Below are 24,169 nucleotides of genomic sequence, written 5' to 3' on the forward strand. Positions count from 1 at the left end.
TGTGTTTACTGTGGATGTCGATACTTGTTGTTGGCGAATCACTTTGTGTTACCTGTGATGGTGTTGGTGCTGTGTACTTGGTGGTGTATATGCTTGGTTTTGGAATGTTGTTGATGTGTGATGTTGCAGTAATATTACCAGGGTTTTTTTATTAATGTTGCGTGCCTTTGGGTGTATTTATTATGAATTGAGTCGCTGTTGTTTTGTTTAATGTGATTGTATGCTGCTGGTGTTGGGTTGCTGTGGTGTCTGTGGTTGTATGTTTTGCGCTTTGGGTGTTTTGTTATGAGTTCCTGGTGTTTTGTTGAATGTGATCGTATGCTGCTGTGTTCTGTGTTGGTTTCATGCAATTGTTGTAGGTGGTTGTTGCCACCGTTGGGTGCCTGGCACCAGTGATGTTGATATTTTGGTGGTGTTATCGTAAGTATGGTGGAGTTGCTTAGTTTGTTGCCGGGTGTTTTATGTGAATGCGTGTACCTGATGTGTGTATTGTTAGATGTCGTGTTCCGTGCTTTTACTGTGACTGTGTATGGTGGTTGATATCTGCTACGGGAAGCTGAGCGCAGATAGCGATGGTGGATTAAGTCGCAGTTTTTTTGCAACGTGTGGCGTTGCTCTAGATGCAAATAAACAAAAAAATATTAGCAATCACTCAGAGGTAGGGTTTGTTAGGGGCTTTTGAATTTCTTAACAAATTAAAAAAAATAATATTGTGTTCAACTGGTGGAGCCGGATGCCTGGTGTTCCGCTTAATTGCTGCACTTTTTTCTACATTTTCTTACACTGTGTCGTTTGTTTTTAGAACCGGTAGCTTTGTTAATTTGGATAAATTTCACTGCACTCGCGATATCAACTGCATGGCACTACGGTTGACTATATGTGAAAGCCGAGACTGCAGTAACCCCATTTTAGAGAAAATCTTTGCCCTGTTGCAACAGCCGTTTTGCCTTAGAGTTTGCGGTTAAACCAACTTACTAAAAACACTCAAAAATACTTTTGGGCGTCAAACATGTTGCGTTCAACTCTATACACCCACACATCCCCACGTGGTACAAAGGCGGTTTGCGGACTTTTGGCACGGTTATCTGCAAAGACAGGAGCGCTTGCGCTAATAGGTGCATATGGATGTAGTTAGTCGGAAGGCTATCGTAACAATTCCTCGCTGGATTTCAGAGAGGTTTCGATGGAGGATATACTAGAAAGGAAGAAGAAAATCTCTATTTTGTTACATCCTTCAAACCAACTTGCATACAGTAAATCGTGGAAGTTTCCCTACTTGTGTTGGTCCAATATTCAGCAATGTTCTTGGTATTACATTGAGCTCTGAACGTGATATATAGAGGTATCCCCCTAAAGAGAGTAGAGAATGGAGAATTCTTTGGAAACCCTAGGCCACCGAACTGGACGAAATTGCAGAAATATGTAGAAACAAAACTGGGACGACCAAAAGTGATTGCCAATGTGGAGGAACTTGAGGAGTTCAATAATTTCCTAACAAGAACGCTTATGACGGCGTATAACGGAGCTTGCCCCCTCAGAAGATCCAGAGGAGAAGCAAAGCCGCTATGGCGGAGCAATGAGCTGAAATGAATGTTTAAACTTGCAAAGATCGCTGAAAGCGAAGCGTGCCGAGACGAGTATAGGCATATATTGAGAATTTAAAAGCGTGAAATTTCCACGGGGATGAGAGTCTCATTTAAAAATTGCTATGCGGACATGGAGTGCTCCAGCGAACAGCACGGTTGAAAAAAGTCCTAGCAAGGGGAAACGTAGTTCGGGGACTAATAAAGAAAGATAATGGTAATGGTCTCGTAATAGTGATGTTTGTTCTAACGTCCAAACTGAAAACCCCTATCAAAAACCAGGACCTATGTTATAAAATAACTCCGTCCTCTTGGCAAATACTAAAAGATTCCTAGAACTTAAGCCACTTGCTGCTTCTAGATCGGACAGCTGTGTCACTCCTAATAGCTGGAGTCTAAGCCGTAGCGCAGGACATGTACACATAGTGAGGAGCCCTCGAGGTGCTTTTCGATACACATTTCACATCGTGAGATGATTCAGAAGAGCCATTCGGCAGGAGTCTTACTTCGGTCATGTAGCAGGTCGTGTCGAACTCACATAGATATTAAATATTTCGGACCACCATAACGCGCGCATTAGTTAATTTATTATTAATACCGGTAACAGCTAACACCAGCCGAGAGCTAACTTTGAAGGGGAAAAACTCAACGAAAGTTGGCTATCGGCAGGTGCCGCGGACTTGTTCGCGGTCTTGGCTCCTTCTTCTATTTTTGAACGTTCGAGCGCCAGCAGCTATCTCCCAGGTGAGTTTCCTAATATCTTTCCCATTTTTCGACTTATAATTAAGTTTTCCGATTACTCAAGTGTAATTTTTGAACTTTGAATTGCCAAGTGTAACTTTCTTATATTTTAATCATTTGCACTTGCATTAAGATTGCAAGTAATTAATTTGATAAATTCGAATTGTCAGAGTGTATAGCGAAGTGTGCCTTTAATTAATTCTTTCCTTTTACCAGTATCTCTTTCTGGTTTGTGAAGTAATTCTTCTATTTCATAATAAATACAGAATTTATATTGTTTATAAAGTGAAAATAAGTTTGTTATTACTCGTTACTAATTCTTCTCTTTTATTTCTTTTATTTGCGTGCGATCGCGCCCCACGACACGGGTGCCACATTCCCCCCGCAACATTTGGTCCTTACGCGCCGAGGAAAGTAAGATTTCGAGCAAATTTTTTTGGCAAAAACTCAGAAAAATCAGAACTTTTGGAAAATTTGAGAATTTGGAATTTATAATTTACTGTGAAGAAAGGTATTATCGACATACATCACGAACCAGCGAGGGAACAAAAAACGAGACAAGCAAGCAATTCGTTAACTCACACATACATTAAAATCATCCCATCATCAAAATAATCACATACAGCCCATTTACATCAAAATATACAATATCACATCATCATCACATCCATTCAGCGTCACATACAGTCCGCTACAACCAACAGCACATCATATCATCATCACAATATTGCTATCACTCATACAGTCCATTCGCATCACATCGAAAACACATTATCATCACATACAATCCATTATAAATCATACAGTCCATTAGCTTCATCACACAACATCACATCATCATCCAACTACAAGTCACCACAATATACAGGTCATACAATCTGATAAACGTCGCATCATCACATTAACAGCACAGCATACAGTCCATAATCATCACAGCATACAACATACCATTATCATCACTTCACTTCCACACATCTCTGCCCAACGAATCAATTTATCAAATAAAAACTTAAGGTACATACGTGGTTGCTTGGTTGCACAAAAACCCTTTTTTTATTAGTTGCGTGATTTTACTCACGGAAAGTTCATTTAGTGTTAGATATAATAAAGGCAAAGCAAGTGAAATTACTAAATTTCGTGGTTTTTAAACACACCAATCGGCTTTTGACGATCGGGTAATTCCCCCCACCAGTGGTAAGGGTTACTCGACACCGCTCAAGGCAGACAGTCAGTGAATTTTTTTTAGTTTTTTCACACTCATCACTGCACTTTGTTGTACCCCCTCGTCGTCACATACGTGACAAAATTTGCTTCAGGAACCATATTTTCACTTGGTTGATAGCCTTAGCTTATCTATCACGGAATTCGCTTTATTAAGAAGTTTGCGAGCTGAAATAATACCAAAAGCCAAAAAGTATCACTACGTTGGGTGGCTAGTGGCTTGATCACACAATTAAACTATATCACTTCATATTATATAGCTGTATTTTTCTCACGTTTTTTAATAAATATTTTAAATTGTACGTTTTCCACGTCAAGTTGGATATACAAAATTTATTTCTTCTTGTTGGGAAATATACCCCTGGTTGGCTACTCGAGGATACTCATCAGCGTTCACATTACACCTTTGTATACACATTAAATCCTCGTCGGGATTTCTAACTGTGGTTAAAATTTCTAGGTTACACACATTAAATCCACAGGATTTCGATTAGTGTTTCAAATCTCGAGGTTGACACACTATATCCACATCGGGATTACATCTGCGTTTTTTAAACTTTTTAGACACGCTAAGTTTTCAGAAAATATTTCTATCTGTGTCCAACATACCCTTTAGACACATTAAATATTTGCAGACGATTTCTCTTCTCTGCATTGCACATCACTGTAGACACATTAAATCCTCGTCAGGATTTCTATATGTGTTTAATATCTCTTTGTACACACTAGAACCTTTCTGGATTTCTATCTTGCTGCATATCACTAAATACACGATAAATCCTCATCAGGATTTCAATCTGTATTTTATATCACATTATACACACTATGTCCTCGTCAGGATTTCTATCTGTGGCTTACATAATCCTCGCGAGGATCTCTATAAGTGGTTCATATCACTGGCTACACATTACATTCACGTCAAGATTTACATCCGATTCAAATTTTTGCTTATCACTAAATTCACATAAGATTGCTATCTGTGTTAACACATTCAATCAGATCAGAATTTCAATCCATTTGTTTTTAAAAATTCTACTTATACAGCACAATCACAGCAGGATTGACAGCTGGACTACGTTCAAAAAACAAAACACATTTATAATTTTTGCTGCTGTTAAATACACACCAACGCCACTAATACTAGGTTCAAACACACACCAAATTGGCAATTTATACTATTTGGGCAATTTATTACGCAATTTGTCATATAATAAATTGTAATAATAAATTGTCAATTTTAAAAAAAATTGCGTAATAAATTGTTTCAAACTGCAAATGCAACATTGTAAAGTGTGTTTATTGAGTATATTTAAACGTCAGCTACGCACGGCTGAACTATATGGTTGGCTCATCTCATCAGCTGATTTTATGTCTTTCATTTCACTGGAGTAGGGATTGTCAAAAGAAGATGGCAAACTCAAAATGAAACCAAAACATTGAACACATTTTCTTACAACACACAAAAATTTCAAAGTTTTATGTTTTCATTCCATTTCATTCGCCTAATACCAACACGCACATTTTGACAGTCTGAACAAAGGTATGTTCTTGCTGTAGAGATGAGCCAACCAGCTATCAAATTACTATTGTGTAAGCTAAATCGAGTTGTATGAACAGCACTCAATTCAAATCGAAATTTCCTCAATTTATTTTTCTGTTTGAACATAGTATAAGTATTTTGCCTCCAATCTCGAACCATTTAAAGAAACAAGATATTCAAATTAATAAAATCAATGGAGATTTATATAAGATTGGCTGATTCCATAGTCGAGTTTGAACAAGATTTCAACTCCGCCCTGCCGAATCCCGGAACAAGCACACCCTTGCACTACTGCAAGAGGAGCTAAGGGCACTATGGAAGAAGACCAAGTCCACATATGAAAGTCTTCTCAGCAATCCTGAGCTGTCCAAAGACGAACTCAGCTCACTAAGAAGGAAGATTAAAAACTGCTTCGCATGCTACCTGCAATGCATGTCTGCTGTGGCGGCTGAAGTTGAAGCTATCACCCCACAGCCAGCAAAAGATGAAGCAAAGAATGATGACTCTTCGCGCCGTGGACATAAAATGCGGCTACCGCCTTGTGACACCTATGTATTTAAAGGCGACTACGTTTCCTGGCCAGCCTTTAGAGATATGTTCACGGCCATTTACATCCACAATACCGATCTGAAAGATGTCGAGAAATTATATTATCTGAAACAAAAAACTCAAGAGGAGCTAAAGAAATAGTGGGCAGGTGCTCGCTAACAAACGAGGGTTTTGCAACCGCCTGGAATAACTTAAGCGACAGATATGAAAATAAACGTATCCTAGTAAACACCCAACTTAAACTCTTATTTAATCTGACGGCAGTCGAACAGGAGTGTGGAACCTCAATCAAAAAATTGCAAAGGGAGATAAACAATTCCATTTCTGCGCTACAATGTCATAATACTGACATCACAAATTGGGATGCAATTATAACCTACTTATGCTCCCCAAATTCCCTGAATCTACATTGGCTCTTTGGGAACAGACCGTAGAACGAAAAACAGATATACCAAAATGGGAGGATATGGACAAATTCCTGTCCAATCGCTTCCAAATATTAGAAACAGTTTCTGATCTTAGGGGTAACAAAACCACAAAAGCACCCAAAAGTCAAAATTTTAGGGAAAATTCTACGAAACTTGGGGTTTACCAAGCCAGCGTACCAAAATCAGCATGTAAGATGTGCAACGGTACGGAGCACAAATTACGAAATTGCCAAAAATTCCGTAGGTTGTCCACGTCAGGAAAAATCGCATTTGTAAAAAACAAAAGCTATTGTCTGAATTGTCTATCGGGTGGACACACAGTGACACGATGCACTAGCCAATTCAATTGCAGCACGTACCACGCAAGGCACAACACCTTGCTCCATCTTCCGACAGCACAACCAAAGACAACTCCTCAAAGGTGGACTCAAAACGCCACCGACAACACACCTTCAACCTCACAGGAGGCTAGGGCAAGGATGGAGTCTGAAAAAAGACAAGATAATGCTAATAACGTCTCTTCATGTCATGCTAACAGCACTAAAGGGGTGTTATTAGGAACAGCACGTGTTAATATACACTATAATGGAGTAAAATTTTCCGCCAGAGCGCTGATAGACTCTGGGTCCGAATGCTCTTTCATAAAAGAAAGACTAAAAAAGCGAATAAACCTTCCATCCAAACGTTTGCATGTGCAAGTGTCAGGAATAAATAATACACCATCTGCACAGGTAAAGTAATCATGTGCGATTACGTTAGGTTCGCTTACAGACCCCTTAGTAAGCATCGATACAGTGGTCCTAGTCCTGCCTCAATTAACAGGGGACCTTCCGACTTGCCAAGTTAGCGCAACGACTCAGCAAGCATTCCCTGATCTGATTCTGGCGGATAAGAGGTTCTTCATTAATGAACCAGTCGGCCTCATACTTGGAGGCGACATTTATCCCCAGATATTACTAAACGGTATACGGAAGAACGTTCTAAATACGCTTCTCGCCCAAGAAACCTTCTTCGGTTGGATTTTAACCGGTCGAGCAGAAGCACCTCACCCAACCAATAGACGGGTATCCTTTTTCAATGAAATAAGCTTAGAAAAGCAACTAACCGCTTTCTGGGAACTTGTAAACGTACCTAAGAAAAGGGCACTTAACCAAGATAATGCCTATTGCGAGGAACTTTGCAGAGCTACAACAGAAAGAAACTCCGATGTTAAATATATTGTCGCCCTTCCATTTAAACAGGATTTTCCTAACAACATCTCCTTAGGGCCTTCCCTAAACGGCGTCTGCTCCCAATTCTACCGGAATGAGACGCGCCTAACCAAGACACCTGCACTACAGACAGAGTACAATAGGGTACTAGCGGAATATGAGACATTGGGACATATGTCAAAAGTTCCAAAAATCATACCACCCAACGTGACCGATTGCTACTTCTTACCCAATCATGCGGTTATAAAAGAAGAAAGCACCACGACAAAAGGTCGTGTGGTATTCAACGCTTCGTGTCCCACAGCCAATGGCACAAGCCTAAACGACGTACTTTATACAGGCCCCGTACTTCAGGCCGACTTAACGATTCTACTCCTTCGATGGAGATTCTTTAAATATGTTTTTAATAGCGACATCGAAAATATGTACCGGCAGATATGGGTAAAGCCAAACCAAACACAATTCCAAATAATAGTTTTTCGCAACAATCCAAGTGACCCTATCAGCGTCTACGAACTAAAGACAGTCACCTTTGGAGTCAATTGTGCTCCTTATCTGGCGATAAGGACACTGCACCAACTAGCAGACGACGTTGAAACCTCATCACCAATTGCCGCAGATAGTTTACGGACAGGTATGTACATCGATGATGTTCTTGTCGAGTGGCATAGCATCGATTCCACACTCAAAGCTTGCCATGAAATCACAGATGATTTACAGTCCTCAGGTTTTTCCCTTCGCAAATGGACGTGAAATTGCTCAAGAATACTGAAAGGAATACCCAAACCTCATCTGCTCAACGAAGACTTCTTGGAATTCGAGGACGCGAGTACAGTCAAGACCCTAGGCATTCGATGGAACGCGCATGCGGATTATTTTAACTTCGCCGCAAAACCAATTGAAAATCGGGATAAGTATGTTAACGAAAAGGGCAATCCTTTCCGCATTCGCTAAACTTTTCGATCCTCTAGGTTGGCTCGCCCCAGTCGTCATTGTTGCCAAAATCATTACGCGAAACATTTGGCTAGAAGGGACTGACTGGGACGAATCAGTGTCGGCAGGAACCCTAGACCGATGGCATAATTTTATGGAGGAGTACCCCGCCATTAACCGGATTCGTATACCTCGGTGAGTGCACTTCACACCAACCAACGATATAGAAATTCACGGCTTCTGTGATGCGTCCGAAAAAGCCTAGGCGGCTACGATTTACGTGCGAGCTAAGATCAACGATAGGATCTACGTAAAGCTTGGCATCATGTCGAGTCCGCATCAAATCCAGCGGACTTAGCCAGCAGAGGACTTCTAGCCACGGACCTAGTCGACAACTCTTTGTGGTGGCAGGGACCTTCTTGGCTGCGAAAAGGTAAAGCGAAATGCCCATCTCAAGGCGAAGAAAAACGAGTACAAGTGCACGCAGCAACAAACATCAACATTAACGAGGATAGTCTGGATCGGTTTTCCGATCTCTCAAGGGCGTTGCGGGTAATCTCCTACATTCTAAGATCCTCGAATTGAACTCATCCAAAAACTAAAGCGTCCTATAAAGCAGAGTCGCACCAGATTTCGCCAGACGAAATCAATGCTACGACTGGCCGCCTCATAAGGATATCCCAAACAAAGCACTATGCCGAAGAAATAAGCTCTCTGAGAACTAGGAAACCTATCGAGGCCAAAAGCGAGATCCTCTCTTTAGACCCCTTTATCGACGAAGATAATGTCCTTCGGGTGCGGGGTCGTCTCCATGCATCCAGGGACGTTCCCGTCGACGAGCGTCACCCGATAATCCTCCCTTAAGCCTGCCGACTCACCCGTCTCCTAGTCCAGTTTGTCCACACCATTTCCATACATGGCGGAAACCAACTCATGCTGCGGCTCCTACGCACGCAGTATTGGATACCTCGGGTCAAAAACATGATCCGATCCATCATTCACAACTGCAAGGCCTGTACGTTATTCCGCAAGCGTTCCCCGATGCAACTCGTGGGAATTCTCCCTGCGGAACCCACTACCTTTTCTCGGACATTTACCAACACCGCGGTGGATCTCGCTGGACCGTTTGGCATCAAGTCCTACAGCGGACCAGGATGCCGCATGTCTAAGGGTTACGTCTGCCTATTTGTCTGCTTTGCGACTAAGGCGAACCACTTAGATGCGACTAGCGACCTCAGCACCGCCGCGTTTCTAGCAGCGTTTAGTCGGTTTGTCGCAAGACGTGGATGTCCGAAAAATCTCTATTCCGACAACGGGACGAACTTTGTCGGTGCGTCGAGGGCTCTCCGCTCAGAGTTCAAGGCATTCTTCGTTGATACGCGCGACAAAACCCTCTCTAAATATTCCCACCAAACCCTCACATGGCATTTGATAGCTGCTCCTCATATGGGCGGGCTGTGGGAAGCGGGAGTCAAGAGTTTCAAAACCCATTTCAAAAAGATCACATCGGATCACAAATTTACTCTCGAGGAGTTTAGCACCCTCCTGTGTAGGATTGAATTCTGTCTCAACTCCCGACCCCTAAGCCCATCGTCAAATGACCCGTCCAACCTGGAGCCACTTACCCCCGGACACTTCCTAGTCGGGGGCCATCTACTAGCGCCACCCGAAATTGACGTTAGCGAGAATCGCGCTTCACTCGTCAATCGATGGGAAAAACTTAAGGCGCTGCGTCAAACCTTCTGCAAACGGTGGAAAACGGAGTATCTCACCGAATTGCAGAAGCGTGTTAAGTGGAAACATCCACAATCAAACCTCAAGCAGGGAGACCTAGTCGTCATTTAGGAGGATAATCTGCCCCCAACGAATGGAGACTAGGTCGGATAGCCACCCTTCATTATGGCCCCGATTACCGAGTTCGAGTCGTCGAACTGGATCCGGCAAGGGGACAAACCACCAGACCAATCACGAAATTGGTCCTGCTACCACCCTCCAGTGAGGGGAGGGAGATTCATAAATCCCCTAACCCAGCTCTTGTTCACCCAGAACGAGGCCAACCAATCCCCTAACCCAGCTCTCGCTCCCCAGAACGAGGCCAAGGAATCCCTTAACCCAGCTCTCGTTCAACCCAAACGAGGCCAACACAATCCTAACACAGATCCACTATCGGCCACAGAATACAAATACAACCCCTCCCCAAGATATCAACCCTACAAAACGAATGGAAATTGTCTTCATTATTATAAAAAATCATAATCCCCGAAGAAAAATCGTGTCGACTATTTGGCACATTACGGCTACACCGCTTGTGCGTCAACGGATTTTTCTTTCTTCAACCAAACGAATTTGGAAGTTAGTTTGTTATTCAGAAAACTTGGATACGACTGCTCCCAAGCGCAGGTATCCCGTATAAGCGGATATCCTGCATCCCGCACCCATACGCCAAAGGTCAGACGACAAGTAGGACTCGATGGCAAAGTCATTTGACTCAGTCACACAAAGCACAGAATACTGAAGGGAGTGATTATTCTTGAATAATCATTTATGATTCATATTCCGAAATGCCTTTGTGTGAACCTTTCATTGTCTTGAGAATATCATCATAATAAGAATTTACATAAGCCCATATATTTTCTGAACTTGAAAAAAAAAAAAAATGTTTATCTATGAGAAAAATAAGATTCTCGCGAAAAAAATTAACGAGTATAACATTCATCATTCCGTCAACGAACATAGACAGAAATCACCTAAAATAAACACATTTGAGTCGTCTATGATTCCAAAAGGTGACGGAAAGACTATTCAGTTTGATCATCCATGATGAGTATAGGTTACTATTATGAAATATACATATTTACTCATCAAAGAACGTCAAAAGAAATTCTAAAAAGTGATCGAAATGCCTTTCAGTTTTCTGATCATCAAAGGTTTTCATATTTTGACTAGTTCTTTTGTTCAACCTCGACGCCCCCCATGGGTATCGTTTTATTAACATTAAGGTCCCACATATTCGCGACTCACCCTATCAGGTACTGTGTTCTTTGTATTACAACTACTGTGTTCTTTGTACTACAACTACTGTTCTTTGTACTACAACTACATACATATACTACGCCTTTCAAGTTATTGATACCTTCTTATGAAAGGCAACCAGCCTGGTAGCCACGTTGGTGGTGGAAGCGAATTGTTGTATGACATTGGCTGGTGGGCCAGCAGGAGCAATTGTTCGCCAATCAACGTTTCGGCCATGAACAGCCACCAAGTTCTGGAGCCAAATTACCGGAGAATGAGAGAAAAAATTACACATTTCATCACCTGGGTGTATGAAAATGCATTTCGTTTCCTATGCGCCGCGATAAGGGCTTCAGCATCAAGATTTTATACTTCGGTGGTCTAAAACAGGATTCCGCTACGCTAAGGATACCTAAATATAATTGTAACGACCTGCTTAAACGGTGAAGATCTTTATCACCATTTGGACAAGAGTCCATCACATCGTGCTTAAAGTATTCACATCCGCGTATCTCATCCATGTGTGACTAACTCGGTGGAAACGGGCAGTCAATGGATATCGCATATCCAAGTTGCATGCCAATCAGCCTGTTTTCACGATGAGTATGTCAGTGGCGAATCGACAACCTCCTTTCGAACATAAAATATTACGTATAAAATTAAATTCGTTAGCGTGAGACTTAAGAAAATCACCACGACCAACACTATTCAATATGAGATCAATATAGTGTATGCTTCTCGAATTGGTGTGCCATAGTTAGAGTTCAGTAAACGGAGCATTTCTAAAATTTGCTTGGCATAGCTTTCATTTGTAGCTAATTGCTCTATGTTCAGTAAGAGTTCGTCGTATGTGAAAATATCAAGAGAGTTTACTAAGCCAATGCCTTGACGCTGTTAACGTCTAGCATTCACTTCTTGTTCAGGATGAATTTGTATGCCAAGTATAGGCGTAAGGCAATTTATCGCTTCCATTATGCTCAGTAGACCACATGTGCCTATGAATACTTTAACATTAGGATGAGCTAGAATGGCTTCTTGGGGCCACCACTCAACCAGCATTACATTTTCAGGTAGTGTGGTATTAAACTAATTCCTCCCATTTTATTAGAAAATTATAATCCGTCACATCCGTTATAACATCCAATAAGGTATCAAGTTTTTCTCGTGCTAAATCAGCGGTACGAGAATCTGCGCCGAGACTGATGTAAACCATACCGCTCGGTGCCCCTTCTATAAAGTAAGCAAGATGCCCTGGCAGTCCATTTGCTTGTTTGGTTCATGCAAATGCACACCAGCAATCTCTAACACGTTTGGCAAATAAGCGCGCGGATATTGTATTATAGGATGGGAATTAATTAAAACAAGACTAAGATTTTTAGTTAGACCAGATGATGTGGTATTGTAGTATTGGCAGGTTTGCATAGCGCTTGAAAATGTTTTGTGTAAACAATTTCTTGTGAAATCATGTAGAAAAAGTTGTAGGTCAATTTTTCAAACAGACACATTAGCGTATTAACACAGTGCTGCCATAAATTCATGCGTTCTGAATAGGGCAAGAAAATGCTAGGATCTAAATCTGAATTTTGCGGATTGCCTAACATTTGATCTAACCATGTATTTGCATTAACTTCGCTAAGCCCAACAGCGAATCGCTGAGAAAAAGATCAACCATAAATAAATCAAATTTTTCCCCACTACACGAAAGCTTGCGCATCCTTGAATCACCCAGCAGTAGGTCAACATTTGTTGCGCCAGCATACATTAGACGCGTTCTATTATTGAATGTTGTCACGCCTGCTCCACGTCCAATGGCAAACCCATCTCTTGCCAATTCTCGCACAAACCCTCAATGTTTATCTCACGTATTTTTTGCTGAACTGGATACTCGTGCGCATGTGGACTTATTATCGTAACTGAATTGTTGGCATTTGTTTCTAATAATTGCTGCAATAGCCTCCGCCCAAACAAGTACTGCGACTTCCAAACGCTGGGTAGCACCGCCAGCACATTTACGCCACATACCAAATGCGGCAAGCATTTAGTCTGTATAAAAATGGAACTACATTTATAAATTTTGCCATTATATAAATTATTTTAACTTGTTGTGGTACAACGTGCTGCAATGAATCCGACCGCTGTAAATGTTTGACCTTAATACCCTCGCTATTGTGTGTACTGCGTGTGCGTATGGTGGTGCAACAAGGCGATTGATTTTGATATTTTATACTCAATTTATTGATATATCCAGTTTAGTGAGGTCAGACATACATATATATAACCCCTGCTGTAGCTTTGCTTTGCAGTGTAGGTGTTGCTATTCCGGTTTGGTACTTCCAGTCCTGTCTACTATATTATGCTTTAAACCAAAAAATACTCTCGTTTTCAGATTGAGTTGTTGTTGCTGACTTGTAAATGGAATATGTAATCTCGTTATTCTTTACAAATCCAAATTCGTGCTGCTTAAATTTTTGTGGTAGTTTTCTTTTCCTTTTGCACCCTAGGCCTACGCTGCCTCCGCTTCTTACAAAATGTCTGCCTTTGCACGTTATTTGTCATTTATGCAAAAATATTTCTAAATATGATATGAACGGCAATGAGTATTGTGAAAATGCGTGCATCAACCCCATTCCGCCCGTAGCATGGGAAACGCGGTATTTGATTACACCATACCCTGGAGAAGGTCATTACCGGAGGCCAAGTGGTTCTAGAAAGCTGAAACGAAACAACAGAAGAAGAAATTTGAATATTTATAAAATTATAAAAAGGGAACGATACTGGCATACTTATACTTACCCATCACACGTTTTTCTTCATAATGAAAATTCATTCAAAATGTCTCTATACTCATTTCCATGAATGAATGACATTGTGAATGAACGAAACAAGGTTGCCACTCGATGACATTTGCTCTTTTCGGTTCTTACGCCGTATACACATTGCGCGCGATCCCATGGGATCACAAGTCGGATTCGTGGGATCCAACAAACTCGAGTGTTAGTACCCGAACAAAAAAAAAAACTTACGAAAACCCCGAAGTTACAGCCTGGTTCACTGAAAAAAAACGAGCCAGGTTGTATTTCGATAGTTTTGTTTTGACATACGGCCGTTTTTTTTTCTTTATTCTTTTTTGACAAAAGTTTGTAGTTTGAAACTTGGTGCACAATCAGCATCAACCTTCTTATGAAAAAAGTGAACCACTCGAGACCGAAATAATTTTCGCGTGTTATTTGCATTGATTTTATTGTTAAAAATGTTAATGCAAAAATAAAATGTAAAACACAAAGAAAACATGTCAAACTCACTAATTTTGGGGAAACAGTGGTCTCGCTTACATGATGGAAATTGGTTTTGTGTTTTGAAGTTCCGATAAAGTTTCATCAGTCCTTTTAGCCTGGAACCCAAGCAAGAATAAAGTAGTGTCATATATGCTTTAGATACTACAAACAAGGGAGAAATAAAAATTTTTAGAAGCGACTATCAAATTTATGTCGCGTCAGAACTCAGACGCAAGTTTTCCCTAAATACTTTCATTACATGACCATTATGTATCATTATGCTGCCCAACGGGCAGCACTGCACAGCTATCTCACTCAACTCTGTGGTTGAGCTAACAGCTGATCGTTCCACTAATTACCGCACTCGGTAAGGTAGTCTATTCCCGCCAGGGTTGTGCTGAAATCAACAAACATACCACAATGTGTGCTTCTCACCCCAAAATTGCAAAAATCAACACAAAAAATGTTCCAGGTAGGCGAATGAGGAACACTTTTACGCCTGTAGCACACTTCGTTTTAACGACGTCGCTTAAACGACGATCTTATTAACCAGCTCTGAGTCACAAAGAGCATTGAAAATACACAGGTAACCCGTGATACCATATTTTACACAAATGATTGCGCATATAAACGCTGATTGCCTGCATCAGGAAAGGAAACAAATGGGAAAAACTACAATTGCCTTAGTTTATATTCGGTAACCTTATTTTCACTGTTTTAGATTGTTTTCAATATAAAAATTTTCACCCTGTTGAAAATATTCAACAAAATAGAATATACATTTAGGCGTACTATCTAAATAAAGGTTTTTATAAAGGTCTAATAGTGGTTTCAACCGCAACAAGCATATAAAATCTCTGCAGAATAACCTAATAAGATTATGCACTCCACTTGAATCCCTTATCCCGAGTACGCCAACCACAATCTCAGCCAATAAGCTCCTAGTATCTGCTCATATGCCACCCAACACCCCCTGGAGTCAAAACAAGTAATAAAAAATGCCCCTTCCAGAATGACGGGGTTCTCGGTCAAACGCAACAAGACGGAGCAACGCGTTGGCTCCTTCACCGTCTCCTGCCGGTTGTGCCATAAGAATCACGGCATACGACTATGCCCGCTGCACAGGGGAATGTTGGCAGAAGAACGCAATTTAAAAATGGACTTTACGTCTAGTAATTTTAAGGCTGTATTTAATTCAAGATTTGGGGTATATATATTTTTCTTCTTGGCAAGTATTTTCAAATTATAATATTGACTTTGTTGAAGTATCCTACAATATGTTGACGATCCCCACGCGGTGATGCCGTGTCTTAAGTAAGACTCCGACAGGGCTAAATATGTGGAGTAACACGTCGTAACTCGTACAGAAACTTAGATGGCTTAAGACGTACGACGTCGACCTTAGTTTTCTTTGGAGATGGGAAATGGGTGCATTCCACTTAAAATTTTCATCGAGAATAACACCGAGGTATTTGTATGATGGAACGGTTTCTATATTCTCGTTGCAGTTACAGGATGTCTGATTTTTATGTAAGCAATCATGGTTATGGAATATTAGCCGAATTGTTGATTGGGAAATATGCGGGGGCTTATGTGCATTAGTTTGGTTTTCGTTACGTTTATTGCCAAACCACTATCGTGTGCCCATTTGGTTACTACATCCAACTTTCTCTGCAGGATGCTTATTGCAGTACAGAGATCCCTGTGCGACACTACTGTAGCTGTGGCATCTGCGTATGCAAAGGCTTCGCAGTTGTTGAGTGCTCTAAGCATGCTATTTGCGTATATTATATACAGAATCGGCCCTAGTTTTGAACCCTGCGGGACTCCGCACGGCAAACTTATTTGGTTACTGTATTCATTTTGTATTTTTACTCTGTAACTTCGCGATTCTAGGTAGCTGGAAAACCATCGAGCAATTTTTCATGTGATAAGGTGTCAAATGCTTTGCTGAAATCTATAAATAGGTCAAGTACGTGATGATTTTTTCCCAAGTTTTCATTGATTTTGGACGAGAATTTACCCAGCAGCTGGTTTATGTTCTTGTTTTTTTGGAAACCGTACTGTCTGGAGTCGATAACTTTATATTTTTCTATAAACTCTATCAACCTATTGACAATAACTTCTTCCATTATTTTCTCAATAACCGGTAATATAGCTATTGGTCGGTAGTTACATATATCAGATTTCACTCCGGCTTTATATATAGGTTTTACCACAGATATCTTTAGACCTACGGGTACTTCGCATTGAGTTATGCTAAGGTTAATTAGTTTCGCTATTATCGGGACTAGAATATGTGATAATTTTTTTTATATCTTTTGGTCGAATACCGTCATATCCTGGGCCCTTCCTTTCATCTAGTGTTTTTATAATTGCCAATATCTCGGTATCAGTAATTTCTTTTATAAATATGGAGTTGGGTATCGGACATTGTGGCGCGTTCAAAGACCTGATATCACAGTGATGGATTACCCTTTTTACGCCCTCAGAAAATGTTGTTGCAAAATTATCACAGATAGTTTTTGTGCTAATATTTTTGAAGTTCTTTAAAACGTGCTCATCTGGACTTACCCTCTTTCGGCCAACAATCTCATTAACGAGTTGCCAGGTTTTTCTTTTATCGTGTTTGTACTCAAAAATTTATTTTGATAGTAACTATTCCGAGTTCTTTGTATTTCTTTATTGACGTAGTTTCTAAATTTTTTGTAGTCTACTTCTACTTTTTTATCCCATGGCTTTGCTTTCCACTTTCTATATAAATTATCCCTGCTTTTACACAAAGTTTTTAGGTCATTTGTCATCCAAACATTCGCCTTTCTCGGTGCCGTGATCTTTTTGCTAACATAAGAGTTCTCATAGGTACGTCTAAAATTGCAGTGTATCTTATCACACATCTCGTTTGCGCTATTTGACCCAAAAGTATTATCCCAGTCCATCTTCATTATCTCTTCATAAAATTTTTTGTTATCAATAACATTAATAGCTTGTGGTTTTTCTTTCGGGGGCTCATTTCGCTCATTGAAAGACATACCACATATAAGAGAGTAATGATCTGTTATATTCGTTTGTATTACCCCTGAAATGAATTCAATGTCCCTACTCTTAACGAAAATGTGATCGATGCACGTATGAGTGTCTCTTTTTATATCGACCCGAGTATACTCATTTATTACCTTTTGCATACCGTAAGATGAGTGCAAATCAAGGTAGAGATTTGCGCTACTGTCATCAGCTAGAGATATTGACTAGAGATGTTGACATCACCTATTACTATTGTGCATTCTCCTTTGCTTTTTCTTTTCAATATGTTGTCAAGCTCTTCAACGAAGGTGCGAACATTGATTTGCGGAGGTCTGTATATAGCATGGAGAGTGCATGGAACATTGTTATTGTTAATTGTAAACGTGACGATACCTACATATCATATTTTTAATTTATTTAGTTTATCCTGCCTTATGAAGGTTGCTGGCGCACTCACTGTGTTTCAGGTTGCTCGCCGCAAGGGGGCCGGCATGTTTAGGCCACCAGCCTAAATATTTCGGACCACTCTAACGCGCGCATTAGTTAATTTATTATTAATACCGGTAATGGCTAACACCAGCCGAGAGCTAACTTTGAAGGGGAAAAACTCAACGAAAGTTGGCTATCGGCAGGTGCCGCAGACTTGTTCGCGATCTTGGCTCCTTCTTCTATTTTTGAACGTTCGAGCGCCAGCAGCTATCTCACAGGTGAGTTTCTTAATATCTTCCCCATTTTTCGACTTATAATTAAGTTTGCCGATTACTCAAGTGTAATTTTTGTACTTTGAATTGCCAAGTGTAAATTTCTTATATTTTAACCATTTGCACTTGCATTAAGATTGCAAATAATTAATTTGATAAATTCGAATTGTCAGAGTGTATAGCGAAGTGTGCATTTAACTAATTCTTTCTAATTTCTTTTACCAGTATCTCTTTCTGGTTGAGTTATAATTTATTCCGTGCACGAATTTGTAATTAAACATTTCGGAACATTGAATTGAGAATTGGTTTGTGAAGTAATTCTTCTATTTCATAATAAATACAGAATTTATATTGTTTATAAAGTGAAAATAAGTTTGTTATTACTCGTTACTAATTCTTCTCTTTTATTTCTTTTATTTGCGTGCGATCGCGCCCCACGACACGGGTGCCACATTCCCCCCGCAACAGAGTCCGTAGTGTTACCAGAAGTTTGTTTAAAAGACCAAACTTAAAAACCCTATCAAAAACCAGGACCTAGGACCTATGTTATAAAATAGCTCCATCATCTTGGCAAATACTAGGAGCTTCCTAGGACTTAAGCCACTTGCTGCTTCTAGATCTGACAGCTGTATCACTCCTAATAGCTGGAGTCTTAGCCTGGCAAGTGCAGGGCGCGAGCATAGAACGTGCTCGATCGTTTCCTCCTCCAACCCGCACTTCCTACATCTGCTATCACTGGCCAAGCCTAATTTAAAGGCATGTGACGCTAGAAGGCAGTGTCCAGTCAGAATACCCGTCATGAGTCTACAGTCCTCTCTTTTTAATGATAGAAGCAACTTTGTTAGTCCAAGGTTGTAAGACCTACGCATAATTTTTGACACTTTAAGGCCCCGCGTTTGAACACACGCTTTTCCCGCTTGGTCGACCATGTGCACCTCTCGCCTCCGCTTAATCTCGCCTAGTCTAATTGGGATGTCTACGGAGTAAGCTTCAAGGGATGCGCCCTTTTTAGCTAGTTCATTTACTTTTTCATTCCCACCTATTCCCATATGCCCTGAATATAGATGTATGCTTCTCTCTATCCCGATTCTCTCCAGAGACTGATTACACTCTAACACGCATTTGGATGCTGTGCTACGAGATTATTGCCTTAATTGCTGCTTGACTGTCAATATAAAAGTTATCACGGTTGCATCTTAAGCTATTCTCTTCCAGAGTTTCTACTGCTTTGGTTACGGCTAATATTTCCATTCGGAAAACGCTACAGTAATCCGGCAGCTTATAGGATATGTTTATTTCCGGATCAGCAAAGTATACCGCAGACCCTATCCCTTCAACTACTTTGGAACCAGCTGTGTACACATGTATCACCTCGTCCGCTATTGTGGCCTTAAGATCTCACTCGAAACGCAGATAGGGAATCAGGTAGTGTGTTCGCATTGTGATTGATGACGCTATACTAATATGGCCGTATGGTCGGCGCTCAAGCTGCCCGAGGCAGCGTTCCTGGTTGCAGTTGCTAACGCTATGTTCTTTGCTACTAGGTCTACAGGCGGAATGTGCAGAATGGCATACAGTGCAGCCAGGGGTTGTTTTCAGGGCTCCCGTAATGCTGAGCGTTGATAATCTGCATACGCCCTCTAATTTTTATACTCAGCGTGCTTTGATTGGATAACGGACGGTATATATAGACTTCCATATATCAAAATTATCAGTATCAAAAAAAAAAAATTGATTGAGCCATGTCCGTCCGTCTGTCCGCTAACGATAACTTGAATAAATTTTGAGGTATCTTGATGAAATTTGGTACGTAGCTTCCTGGACACTCATCTCAGATCGCTATTTAAAATGAACGAGATCGGACTAAAACCACGCCCTCTTTTTCGATATCGAAAATTTCGAAAAACGGAAAAAGTGCGATAATTCATTATCAAAGACGGATAAAGCGGTGAAATTAGTTCAACCCACCTAAACTTATGACGCAGAATAGAAAATTAGTAAAATTTTGCACAGTGGGGGCGGCACCGACCACTTTTAAAAGAAGGTTATTTAAAAGTTTTGCAAGTTGTAATTTGGCAGTCGTTGAAGATATCATGATAAAATTTGACATAAACGTTACTCCTATTACTACATGTTGTGCTAAATAAAAATTAGCAAATTCGGTTGTCAAACACGCTCACTTAAAAAAAATTTTTTTTTTTAATCAAATTTTAACAAAAAAATGAACATCTTTACAGTATATAAGTAAATTATGTCAAAATTCAGCTCCAGTAATGTATGGTGCAACAAAATAGAAGAATAAAAGAAAATTTCAAAATGGGCGTGGCTCCTTTTTTTCCATTTAATTTGTCTAGAATACTTTTAATGCCGTTTAAGACAAACAAAAATTTACCAATCCTTGTGAAATTTGGTAGGGCATAAATTCTATGCCGATAACTGTTTTCTGTGAAAATGGGCGAAATCGGTTGAAGCCGCGCCCAGTTTTTATACACAGTAGACCGTCTGTCCTTCCGCTCGGCCGTTAACACGATAACTTGAGCATAAATCGATATATCTTTACTAAACTTAGTTCACGTACTTATCTGAGCTCACTTAATCTTGGTATAAAAAATGGCCGAAATCCGACTAAGACAACGCCCATTTTTTCGATATCGAAAATTACGAAAAATGAAAAAAATGCCATAATTCTATACCAAATATGAAAAAAGGGATGAAACATGGTAATTGGATTGGTTTATTGACGAAAAATATAACTTTAGAAAAAACTTTGTAAAATGGGTGTGACACCTACCATATTAAATAGAAGAAAATGAAAAAGTTTTGCAGGGCGAAATCCAGCCCTTGGAATCTTGGCAGGAATATAATATATAAATAAATTTGCGTTACCCGACATGTGAGGTTCTTGGTCACCCTGGTCCACATTTTGGTCGATATCTCGAAATTGCCTTCACATATACAACTACAACACTCCCTTTTAAAACCCTTATTAATACCTTTAATTTGATACCCATATCGTACAAACACATTATAGATTCACCCCTGGTCCACCTTTATGGCGATATCTCGAAAAGGCGTCCTTCTATAGGTGGACTCCCACTCCCTTTTAAATAATCATTAACACCTTTCATTTGATACCCATATCGTACAAATGCATTCTTGAGTCACCCCTGGTCCACCTTTATGGGGATATCTCGAAAAGGCGTTCACCTATAGAACTAAGGCCCACTCCCTTATAAAATACTCATTAGCACCTTTCATTTGATACCCGTATCGTACAAACACATTCTAAAGTCACCCCTGGTCCACCTTTATGGCGATATCCCGAAATGGGGTTCACCTATAGAACTATGGCCCACTCCATTTTAAAATACTCTTTAATACCTTCCATTTGATACCCATGTCATACAAACACATTGCAGGTTTACCCTAGGTTCATTTTGCTACATGGTGATTTCCCTTATTTTGTCTCGAAAGCTCTCATCTGAGTATGTAATGTTCGGTTACACCCGAACTTAGCCTTGCTTACTTGTTTTAGGTAGGTTGTTTTTTGCGTGGCTTTCCACCAAACAAGAACTCCATAGTATAGAATAAGGCTTACAATCGCTGCAAAAACCCAATGAGAAAGAGAGGGCGATAAGCCCTGCGCACACCGCAACATCCTTTTACATGCATAAAGTGCCGTTGAGGCCATCTTCAACCTCCACGTTGAGCTTCAATGACAGCTTACTGTCCAAGATGATTTCTAGACATTTTGTGCAAGGTTTCTCCTGTAGGGTCACCGGGTAATTAAGATCATCCATAATCGTCCATTTGGAAACATTGTTGAAAGCCCCGGCAATGTCTGAGAAGACTCTTGGAGAATATTCCTTATATTCCAGGGCTTTCTCTATGCTTATTATAACCCTATGCAATGCGTAGTCTACCGACTTGCCTTTGGTGTACGCATGTTGTGTTGTGGAGAGCAGCTTTTCATCCACGTTGGACTTTATGTACACATCTATCAGCCTCTCAAAATTTTGGCGAGAAATGATGTTAAGCTAATGGGTCTATAGTCTTTGGGATACACGTCGGCGATTTAGTCTTAGAAAACGTCTTCACCGCCCATTCGACCTTGGTATTGGTCACCAAGCTCGGCGCTACCCGCTCCGTGTTCGAAGTGTGAGTGATGTCTGCTGGTTCTTCTAAACCATCTCCCGATGGGAAATGTGTATCGAAAAGCACCCCAAGGGATTCCTCACTATTACGTGGCCATTCCCCGTTCTCTTTATTTATTAGGCCCTGGACTATATTTCCCCTTGCTAGGGTCGTACCGAAACTTTTCCTTGAGATTCTCTTCGCTCTGGAAATTTCACGCTTGTAGATCCTCAGTACATCCCTGTACTTGTCCCAACACGCTTCGCTTCCGCGGTCTTTGCTAGCTTAAACATTTTTTTACCTGTCTTCTTAGAAGACTCAGCTCATTGCTCCACCATGGCGGCTTTGCTTTTCCTCTGAATGTTCTTAGAGGGCAAGCTTTGTTATACGCAGTCATAAGCGCCCTTGTTAGGAATTCATTAGACTTCTCCGGTTCCTCCACATTGGCAACCTCTTTGGGATGTCCCAGTTTTGTTTCTACCTCTTTCTGGAATTTAGTCCAGTTTGTTAACCAAGGGTTTCTAAAGGTTCTTCCCTTCTCTATCCTCTTTAGGGGGATGCTGAAGCTGATATACGCATGGTCTGAGAAGGATGGGCTATCAAGAACCATCCAATCATACCTTGATATATCCCGTTCGGAGCTCAGTGTAATTTCAAGAACATTGCTGGATATTGGACCAATATATGTAGGGACATTTCCCCTGTTGGCTATTTGCAAATTCGTTTGCAGAATGTAACAAAATAGAAATTCGCCTCTCTCGTTCGTATCTGCTCCCCCCATGCATTGTGGTGCGCATTTGCATCCGATCCCATTACCAACCGCCCTTTGCGCCTTCGTCCTGTACTAGCCTCTTACACTCCATCGGTAGAACTTCCGCAGCATGGGCGATGGTATAGAGTATTCGAGGCCCCTTCAGCCTCTCGTAAATGCTGTGCCGGGTGTGCGACTCGCAGCACCATTTGTCTGTTGGTCCTCTTCTAACACCTTCGCTGTAGCGCGGCTACCTCCACCTGCCCTTTTTCTCTTAGGCTTTTAAGGTCCTTTTCGACTTTGCCCACTTCTAGCGTGATACGATTTTTATCCTTGGGACTTCTTTTCCTGAGTCGCATGTAAATTTTGCCTGTACAAAAGGACATTTTGCCAAGCTGTGTGTACAATATATCCTCCGCCTGCTTGTTTATTTGGAAGATGTAGAACTGAACTTCCTCCGTAGGCCAAGGTACAGTAAGTACCTTCCAATACTGCGTCGGTATGTTCGGATTCTGATTCTGCAGAAGTCGCAGTGTATCCTCCGACTTCATCACGCATGGTATAAATACCTTAACTTTTGGTACCGTGGGGATTTTTGCTTTATTCACAACCTCAAACCGCGCATTCTTGCCTTGCGTTTGGAGGTTTGGAACCACTACCCCCAGCCACAACAAGCTCGCGATGTTGTCGCACGCTATCATCTTCACACCATTATACCATCCCCCCGAATCAAAGGTTGGAAGAGGCTTACTTGGTTGTTCCCGCATCATCTTAAGCATTAAGCTAATAAACTACCTTTCTACATATCTCCACCTCTCAGTAGTCATCTGTCCGAAAGGACTGCTACGATCAACCAGCGCCACAGTCAGTGACTACTTTGCCTCATCACTCAACTTCTCGGGAAAAGCCGGAGTCTTAGTGTTATCTCCTTTTGGCACCTCCGAGAAAGCCGTAGTCTTAGCGTTATCTCCCTTTGGCTAATGTTTTTATTGTTGTTGTAGCAGTGCTTCATACCATACTTCTTCTTTGGCTTATTTCCTACTTCCGTAGTTGGAACTTCCCTCTA

The 24,169-nt window shown here is 40.8% G+C and overlaps 1 protein-coding gene and 1 pseudogene across 11 annotated transcripts in view; both read right to left on the minus strand.

Moving 5' to 3' along the window:
* The window catches only part of nvd (neverland), a 2,324,292-nt gene that overhangs the window by 1,223,049 nt on the left and 1,077,074 nt on the right, over positions 1-24,169 (minus strand). The window lies entirely within an intron of this gene.
* LOC137247044 (UDP-glycosyltransferase UGT4-like) lies at positions 11,802-13,299 on the minus strand (annotated as a pseudogene).

The sequence above is a fragment of the Eurosta solidaginis genome, chromosome 1 (assembly GCF_040869045.1).
Source record: "Eurosta solidaginis isolate ZX-2024a chromosome 1, ASM4086904v1, whole genome shotgun sequence".
NCBI classification, from domain to species: Eukaryota; Metazoa; Arthropoda; class Insecta; order Diptera; family Tephritidae; genus Eurosta; species Eurosta solidaginis.